Consider the following 10,594-nt stretch of genomic DNA (forward strand, 5'->3'; position numbering starts at 1 on the left):
TCCTCTTCTGGTGTCACCCCTCCCCCGCGTGGCCCCCGCGCCGCGCTGCCCCAGCGGTAACCCGGCTGTTTGCGTCATTGACAGTACATATTATGAATGCATTAATAAATGTTTAACCGCAAATGTTGTTTTATTTGCCGCTTGATGTCGACCTCAACATTTAATGGACGCTTGATGTTGTATGTAGATTGATGTTTTAGTCTTTATGTTAACACACGTATCCACAGATCAATGTATATCGAATCATCACCATCCATCGTTGAATCATGATATTAAACATTGTAGATAATAAAAGGCAAAGGCTGTGATATCGGTATGTTTTATAATAATGTATTAGGTAGAGTCGATTTAATTAATTCAGATCGTCCCCACGATTCTTACTTGCGTGAAATATTCATGAGGCAATTTCAATATCACTTGCCTCAATAAGGCAGGGACTTATAACGTAATTGGATACGACTCAGATGTCATTATTTGATAGGGTGAAGGGCAAAGGTTATCACGACAAGTTAATTCAATTTTGTTATTTACATTTACATTAGTCAAAAATGTATAATAATTATTAATTTACCCATTATTTTAAATAATTCTCAATAACTATTTACTCAAAATAATGGAAGTTATTGTGTTACATACTTGAAACAAAAACTTAAACTAGACTCCAACTTAGTTTAAATGTGGGTTGCAGCTTAGTTTAAACTGGGTTAACTTTATAGGTCAAGGTATTCTAGGCAATATAAACTTGAGCTGCCAAAAAAGTTACAAAACACTACATGAATGTCAGCAGAGACAATCATAGAGTGCTTAAATTTAAAACTTATAATCAAAGACATTTAAATTATATAGACTAGGCATTATTAACAATTTTTTTTCAGCAGTAATTTCTCTGACAGGATATATATTGGTTGTCAAGTTTAGTACTCCACCTTGTGTCCCTGCATTGTATTTTACAATAAAATTATAATAAGTTCTTATTTATAAAATAAACAAAACAGTGTCAAAAAAATGCAAACATTTAAATATTATTTTATTGGCAATAAATTTAAATACAATTTAATTGTATTGTCATGAGCTTCTGAGGATTTATTGAACAGAAAGCGTTATTGAGATTATGTGAAAAATGTTACAAGTGATGCCAACTCTATATATTTTTTGAATCTCTATGCTTATAGGTCAGTGACGCAACAAACCAACGTATGTCGATTTGATGGCCGAGGCTATGATTTCTGGCTGAGTTTCAAATTAAAATTTATATATCGAAATCGAATATCCTTGGCAGTTACTTATGTGACCTATAACTACCCCACTCAAAGTTCTTCAATATTTTCTTATTAAGTCAAGACGTAGAATGGTCCTTTCGCTTTTATATGAAACCAATCGAGAGTAACTTACTCTAGGCTCAATAGTTAATGTTACAAACTGACACTAAAGATAAATTAACTAAGTTTTAATGACTAAGAAGGAGTAACCTAAAGTTATTGTGTAGAAAACATGTCATTTTTTGATCGACTTGAACTGGAGGAGGTTTTTTTTAAGAAACTCAATCAAAGATTTAGCTACCGACATTTCTAAATTTGAACAAGCCGTCAAAACTTTAACGACAGCAACGATAGGTTAAGTTGTTTGAAACCACAAACAATGTTTGTAACAGTTCCCCAGAAACTAGTTGGAAATTTTACACCAGATCGTCCAAAGTTTCTCTGACACTTGAAATTATTTGACACTATTCATAGAGTTTGAATTTACCTCGCAATTCATACTAATTCAAGTATAATCATAAATTTATTTTATTATCTTACTTCTTACTAATGATGGATGGATGTTTGTTAGAGTTTGTAGCCGAAATAGCTGAACGGATTTCGATAAAATTTAGCATGGATGTAGAAGATAGTCTAAAAGAACACATAGGATACTTACTTTTTTAAATCCCACGCGAACAGAGTCGCGAGCGAAAGCTAGTTTCTATTAAAACGTTAAAATCCACGGTAAATTAATAGTTAGTTTAATTAATTTTAATTTAATAAACATTTACAAAACCATTAACATGAGTGTTATGCAGTCGGTCAGGTCAATTTAATTAAAAAGCTTTTATGTTTATAGAGCAAAAAGCTCGGCAAAAAGTTTCGTATGAACCATAACCGAGCATTTGATTCGACAAAATGATATACAAAATATAATGTTAATCAAACATTTCCATTAACATTTCCCTGGAACTGTTAGCGATTATAATACGCTTCGTTGATTTTACCTCATTCTTTCCAGGTCGCTCATTATCGTTCTTGTCAATCTAAACTAAACCTGACATAGATTATAGAGTTGCCTTATTTTTATGGAAGAAAGTAACGAAATAAAGCAATTCTAAAAAATGTAAAATAGACAAGAGAACTCAATTCATTATAGTAAGTATTTGCAAGTATGTGTCGATACAAATATCTTTGTATGAAATAATAATCATTTTTAATGTTTTAATGCTTGAAGATAGTTATTTATTACATAACTTGGATATATTTTTGTACTATCATTCTTCTATTTCGATGAAATTTTTGTGTAGTAATCCTGTCACGTACTGGATTCGCTTCAGATATCTACAGCGAGGTATAAAATACGTTCTCACTTAGTATACACATATATGTTATGTATGTTAAGTGCTCTAAGAATCTTAATGACCGCATTTCATTTCAATAAAAGGCGATATAGAAATAAATTAATGAAATGTTGAACGGCGCGAGAAATGGAAATGTACGAGGTCATGAAAGCTTTGAATTTAGTAAATGTATTCAGCTTTACCTTTTAAATTTTCACACTTCATATTAATAATGTACGTTCAATGATATTGTTTTTTTAGATGTAAAGTGTTTTGAAATGAAAATTAATGGAAGATGCTTACTGTGAATTTATAGTGATAGGTATATTACAAAATTATGTTAAATCCATTATCGTAATATCGTTGCCAGTTCCCATAGGTAAGGTATAAAACTGCATACGTAAAATATAGAACAATCAGTATTTTACGACCGCATGTCATTTCCTTCACCGGCCGCAGTTTTTGCGCTTGTGCCAGATAACATCGACAGTACAATTGGAAATTGGAACTCGAGCACTGAACGAGGTACATGTCAAGGATTTGTAAATAAACTAGGTCATCAATCTTAACTGACTCATGAATACTGTATATGTAAAGAAAAGTGTAGAATCCAATGTTGGACAAGTAATAGGAGACATTTGACAGGTTTTATTATTTAATTAAACTGAAAGGTCGATATTCCAACAAAAATATATATAATTTTCTTATTTCTAGAGGCATTTATGAATTTTATTTATACCTGCTATTTCGTGTTCTTTCGATCACGAGATCGTTTGGCAAAGAAATTGAAAGTATATGCTACGTAAGCGTAGCGCGTAGGCCGAATACGTAGCACCTTCTACGACTACGTATCAAGCCGGCCGCTTTTCCTCGGGAATAAAATGTCGTAGCGAGCCAAGTTTGCCTTCTTTTTACGGTCTCCTTTTTATAAATAGATTTTTAGAACGTTGTTAATTAGAACGGTGACCTTGCATTTACTTTACTTATAATTTCTAAACACTTTCCTTACTTTTAGCTACAGTTTAAATGTAAGTTTAAATCCAAGTTGACTTAATAAGCCAAGGAAAACAAATATATTTTTTTATTCGTTTTCTAACTAAACAAATCTGTTTAAATATTTTTTTGCTGTTATTATATTTTTGTTTTTAAATTATTGACAAGGTACTGAATAGTTACAAAATCATTTAAAAACCAAATAATATTATTTTTAAAAATAAATGAAAGAAAAGGCAACAATATAATATTCCTACAAATATCTATTAGGCCTAAAATTAATATACAAATATAGAGATAATAAAAATCCACCCATTCACTTTGATAGCATGGAAGTAATAACTAAATTTACAACGACTCGTCTGTCCATTCAAGTCGCATAGATCCTGCATATACGTATAGTACATGTGCACAGCTGTGTTCAGTGCGAGTTCGGCAGACGCGCCGTCGCCGCCCGCCCCCTTATTGACCCGTCTATATTTAGCAACGCTCCTACCATTCTGTGCCAGACCGTGAGAATGAGGCAATTCTCAACAATTGGTGTTCCACCTACGATAATATTCAATTCAAGGACATGAAAATTCATAATAATGAAATACATTAATAGCAAAAACAAAAGACGTTTTCGGACTGTCTATCTGTATATTCTATTCTTATTTCTTATTCTGGTTATTCTATTCTTCTTTCAAAGTAAACATCTGTATGTATTTTAAAAATGTTACAAATATGTACGCCGAATGTTATTAGTAGATGAAAATATAGGCATTCACAGTTAGTGGTTTACGGTTATGAATATTCCATAAAATTAATTAAGAATGTCTATTCAACAGTAATTAATTATCTATTGCTGAACTGAAAAATTAAAACATTGAATTGATTGAAATGAATGCAACTCTATACCTACTTCATAAAAGGATAGATTGACCAGAGTATAAAGACCCGTGAGTGTATCGTAAATATTAGAGTGACAGTTGCGTGTAGGATAAAGTAGAGGAAAGGTGATGTAATGTCATCGACAAACATATGAGATTTGTTGGTGCACTTTACATCTGATAGGGGGCGCTGCTGAAAACTTATAAAAATGCTGTCGAATACGTTTTCAACTTTCGTGATAAGCGGGAGGATCTGAAAGCAAACTTGTCTTTCTTGTGGGACTTCCAGAGATAAGCCCATTCGAACAAGTTTTCTTCAATTCTAATAGAAAATTCATCCCCCGAGAATTGTCGGCAGATGTCGCTGTACGCAAAGATAGCAAACTTTTTCCTTCTTATAAATACGTTCATTTTTTAATATTTCCAATTTGTAAACAATCCACACCAGTTTGAAATTTCATTTATCATGTTTTATTTAAATAGAAAAAGTAGTTTTAAATGTTATTTCATAAAATCTCTATATACAAAGCTCTGTCGATAAAACAGGACTGCGAAAAGATTGTAGTTAAAGATCTCTTGCATAGATGGCGCTGAAAATAAAACTAGTGTTGCTATCCGTCGCTAGATGGCGTAAAGCCAGCATTCACAAAAGCTCAATTGAAATTCATGAATTACTAAACAAGGTAACTAGGTCAAAGCAAATTGTTTATACATTAATATATTGCGAATATTTTTGTGTATACAGTGAAAATGTTATACGCTAGCACGTAATATTTGTTTTCATTTCTCATCGGGCCTATGAGAATTGCGATACAGTCCTACCACTTTTACTTCTATCCATAACCTTAGAATCTTTAAGTCTTAATGTCTTAAAATTTTATGAATGTTTTATTTTTTTTCCTAAGCAATTTCTTGAAACATCTTCAATTTAAAAGAAACTGTTATGTCCATATAGGTTTCTTTTTATTTTTATCTAGCTTTCGCCCGCGACTCCGTCCGCGTGGAATTAAAAAAAAAGTAAGTAGCCTATGTGTTCTACCAGACTATCATCTACAACTATGTCAAATTTCATCGAGATCCGTTGAGCCGTTTAGGTTACAAACTTTAACAAACCTCCATCTATTCATCGTTCTATCCATCTAAACTTTCGCATTTATAATATTAGTTAGATTAGATTTAGTAGTTACTTAACATCGTCTTCATTATTATTATACGCATATTTTAATGAAAATATCTAATCACAGATTAAAATACAAACAATTTCAGTGGCATTGTTATTTTCAATGATACGAACTCTTCAAAACACTTCAACACTAACAACACAAGTAAAAACAAAACAAAAACTGTAAACTCCTCTGTGTAGTTAATGAGGCATTTGTGAATACGAAACACAAGCTGCTGCACAGAACGCAGCGGCGGAACAAAATAATGACGTAATGGTAGTCGCTCACAAGAGTCATCGATGCCGTGTATAGATATACCACGCGGTGCCGAGTGCCGGCCCTGACCCGGGCGAGGTCATACGACCCGCCCTACCTGAAAATCCAGGGTTAAATTAACAATGGCCGCAGCCTATTTCAACCACAGCGCTCAAAGATGCCGCGAGATATGCAAACTCGATTACCTGCTGTTGAATTAACAAAGGCGTCGAAGATGAAATTGATAAGTAGCGTTCTTTTTGACTGACAAAATGTTTTATAACAGGAAATGTTTTATATTATTCGTCATTTTCTACAGAACCTTCATCATTACACATTTTATTTTAAGTAATATGCTGTTTTTGAATTAATTTAAGTGGAAAATGTTTCAAAAAGAATAAGCTAAATATAACTCTAGGGCGAGATAAATTGAATTTAATATAAAAAGATTCACTTTCATTAAATGTGAAATATTTTTCGATGAAAAGCATTTTTACTAAGCTGACATTTAAAGTACGTTTCATTCGCTCTTTTAAATTAATAAGAGAATAAAATAGCAAAAACTGTAATTGAGTGAGAGCTTAACCATCAGTTTTATTTCAAAAATATAATTTTCAAGGTTAAATCTTTCAACAGCACTTTCATAAAATGAATTCATTTTTAATACGTCGATATAAAAATAGAAATTACATAACATTTGAAGCACACGCCTTCTAACTGTTACATAATATAAAGTCAGCTGCTTCTTGCGTTAGGAACAATTATCCTTTTAAAATAATGAAATCAGATACTTTTATTAGTGTTTTTACATCATGATATTGCGGGGATAAACCATGACTAAGGATACTGGGAATAAAATGTTCCAATGATTAAATTTAAAGGAAAACGCATTTATTGCTGATTTACCTTCTTATAACAATAAAGATATTGAAAAGCATCGATTTTACATATCTATACTATTATAATAAAGCGTTAACACACTTTGTTGCCTAAGATGTCAGCAATTACAGCATATTTTTGAATAATTCTTTTTTAATAAAAAGCCCAACACTTTCGTCACGCTTTAGACTGTATATTTTAACGCCATTAAACTTAGGTTGTAAATATTTTGGATAAAAACACTAATGTGGGAAAGAGACCATAGGTTACTGCCAACATAAAGGAAGTAAGATTGCTAAGGTTTGTCATGTCATGTCATTTTGACATTTGCTATTGATGATTTGGCAAATGTAAACAATAAAAAAAATATTCATAATTTCATGCGGATGAAGACGCACGGGAACAGCTAGTTACATATATGTATATTGTAATAGACTAAGCGCCAATAGCCCAATGGTTTGAGGTACGGACTACCGATCGTGAGGTCGAGAATTCGAATCCCGCCATTCGACTATCGTCGTGAACCATATCCTGCCACAAGCTTAGAGCTTAGTTGGCATGGTTAGAAATATTAGTAAATTAACAAGAATCTACGTATATTTTTACAATAAAAAAAATAAAAAAGACTTTACACATGTTTTAAATCTAATTTACTCTGGTTTGGATTAATTACTAATGTTAACGTTTCAAATCTGACAAACATACAAACAATTGCAATAGAACTCACACAAAATTATACATCTTATAGAGCACGAAAAACATTACACAACCATCTATAAACAGAAATAATTATACATAAGTTTCTTTCATATGAAAATGATATTTAAAACGGCGTTATTCACACATCGCATATTCCTGTTAATATCTTTAATGGAGCTCCGAACGGAGTACTCTCGAACATTAATTTCAAATGTTAGCTTACGATTCAGTTATCCGTACATATTGACTGAGGGACGAAGGTTACGTACAATTTCAATTTAAACCTTGTTACATTTACATTGAGGTAGAATGACAAATCCAACTTCTACACTTCTGCTAGGTTTCTGAAGTCCCATTTATTTTATCATTATCTAGTGATTCATTAGTGTTAGGTTGACCTATGTTTTTTTACGGAGTAAAACTCAAGTTAGGTAGTTCAAAAACGCATTTCGTGAAGTTATCGAACCAAAAACTATGGAATGGTTAAACATAGCTGGGAAACCGGCCATCAGATCGTTACGACATTTTTAGCGATCTTTACTTATTTAAAGAGGAAAGGTTCGTATTTTTGTATGTATTTAAATAACACAAAACTAATTGGCTGATTTCAAAAATTCTTTGACGTTATCACTGGGTAATATAGCTATGTTATTTAAAAAAATCCGCTAGGACGACAATGAGAGCAACACCTATTTAATAATGTAATAAGAAAACAATGAAAAGTTAAAGATATCTGTAAAATTTTAATATCTCAATATATTACAATTACCACGTCAACTGGAAGGCTGGCTTTCCTCAACAATGCGACTCTTGTGGATTTTCCTGCACCTCCCAGCACAGCCGCGATGCGGAACACTCAGTCATCGGCGGTATTTCCAAACCACAACGATTTATGATTCTTTCTCAAAGATCGGCAATGCATCTGCTGTTCCTCTGATTGGATGTCCATGGATCGTTAGGCATTCCCGTGTTCCCGTTGCTCGTTTACACTAACTACTAACAAACGTTAATACCTATAAGTATTCTTTGTACATTTACAAGAAATACATTAAATGTAATTCATCCTTTTAATGTTTGTCATCTACCCTCTTAAGAAACGGGTATCGGGACGACAGGCTTTTGTTATGAAAGAACCTTTCATACAAATTTTGCCTTGAACGAGTACTGAAATCAAATATAATAGCTTTTTCTGATTTATTACTCCTTCCTCTTTTGAGAGAATTATCAACACTTTCACTGTCTATACGTAACAAATTTAACTCAAATAATATTGCTATGGTCGAATCAAAAGTTGAAATTTTAATGGAATTTGTAGTTAACACATGACCATTTAAAACTCTGTTACACATTTAAATGCTGTCTTAGTATTCTTAAGTACTGTATTCTGATTCAATACACATACTACATAGTAAACTAGTTGGTCCTCGTGACTTCGTGAACGTGGAATTAAAAACAAAAAAAATTGTTGATGTTATTCAACGATAATGTAGCTTTTTAAACGTGAAAGAATTTTTGAATTCGGCGATATAGTTTTTGAGTTATATCAATATATAAAATATCCAAATATACAAAACTTTTCTCTTTATAATACTATTATAGACTAGTGTCGATGTTATTTACTTATTAATATCAGAATATTAAAATATCTTACGAGTATTTCATACTTAAATTTCCCTAAATTAATACATTTAGAGTAATCGCTCGTATTAATCTGTAGATATTAATGGTTTAACATGATTACCTCCTATATCAATCTGACAAAAGGATACTATCATTATAGATAGCTCTTATTTCAATAATTTAATCGACTAGCTTTCGCCCGCGACTCCGTCCGGGTGGAATTAAAAAGAAAACAAAAGTAAGTAGCCTATATGTTCTTCCAGGCTCTACAATTATGCCAAATTTCATCGAGACGGGTTCAGCCAGTTAGGCTACAAACTCTAACATCCATCCATCTCATCATCATCATCGCAGAAGTCAAGTAAATATTGATGAAAAGGCAAAAGCTTATGTTACAAAAATTAAATCAGTGACAATCAATTCATTAACCGGTATCAGTAATAAGGAAAATACGTTGTAAAAATAATTGTGACGTCACTTTTCTAAAGCAAATCAACATCTTAGAAGCTGAATCATATCCATTTAGACGCTTGTGCAAGATCCGGTGAACCGCGAGCCCGGATGCGGTTACGTGTTTAAAATCCGACAATTTATATTTACTAACGTCTTTAAATGATACTAAAATATCACCGACGAAGAACGAAAGTCAACACTTTGATTGGCAATTGAGTATAGAAAAACAAACAGCTTTTATTAGTTAGCAGTGAGCAGTAACAACTGACAATTCTTAAGATAGAGTTTCTATTATAAGGTAAATTTTAGACAAAAACAATTCCAGTGACTAAGTAATTTTTTATAATAGTCTAAACTCATCATGTAAAATCATTTGTAAGATAGTTATAAGCCATTGAAAATAGAAATATAGAATAAAAATAATGTATTCGCGCTATTTTAAATCACAGAGAAACTAGTAGTAAAATATATCTGTTCTGGGAATACAGAGGCAGAGCGTGGGCGGGACAATTTCCGGGAAAATCAATATACCGTATCCGCCTCTTGTATTAAATGTAGGAATACAATTTATTGCATCTGATCCCTAAGGCGTAATGAAAATAAGACACACGTGATAAGTATGTCCGATGAACCGTCTTGCCTCACATTTAATGTTATTGACTAGGCATTTAACTTTGTAATTTTTATATGTTAAAAGTTGGCAAACGAGCAAGCAGCCACCTGAATCCGCCGAAATGGCGAAGCGACCGCTGTCCATGAACGTCCACAATTGCAGATGCATTGCCTTCCCTTAATCGATGGAGGAGTCGCACATAACGAGAATATTTCCCCTTCCCATGCGTCTCGACATTTTCCTTCCCATCGTTTCCTCTTAAGAAAAGCCTAAGGAAAAAGGGACATAAATTAGGCATTTTTTTTATGAATAGGAAGTATGAAATAATTTTACGTATTCTTAGAGGTCGCGGTACTTCCCCAGTCGATGCGACCGATTAATCACAGTTAAATTTACGATACTTTTGTGTACGTCAGATGCGAGGATGGTGGAGGCGGCGCAGCGACAGGCACGGGAGGGCGCG

General features: G+C 32.7%; 1 long non-coding RNA gene across 1 annotated transcript in view; it reads left to right on the forward strand.

The window, feature by feature from the left end:
- The window catches only part of LOC106102253, a 67,074-nt gene extending 56,480 nt beyond the window's left edge, over positions 1-10,594 (forward strand). The window contains exon 3 of the long non-coding RNA XR_001225555.1: positions 10,548-10,594. This is a non-coding gene — a long non-coding RNA (uncharacterized LOC106102253). The remainder of the gene's footprint in view (positions 1-10,547) is intronic.

The sequence above is a fragment of the Papilio polytes genome, unplaced genomic scaffold, assembly GCF_000836215.1.
Source record: "Papilio polytes unplaced genomic scaffold, Ppol_1.0 DF823923.1, whole genome shotgun sequence".
NCBI lineage: Eukaryota > Metazoa > Arthropoda > Insecta > Lepidoptera > Papilionidae > Papilio > Papilio polytes.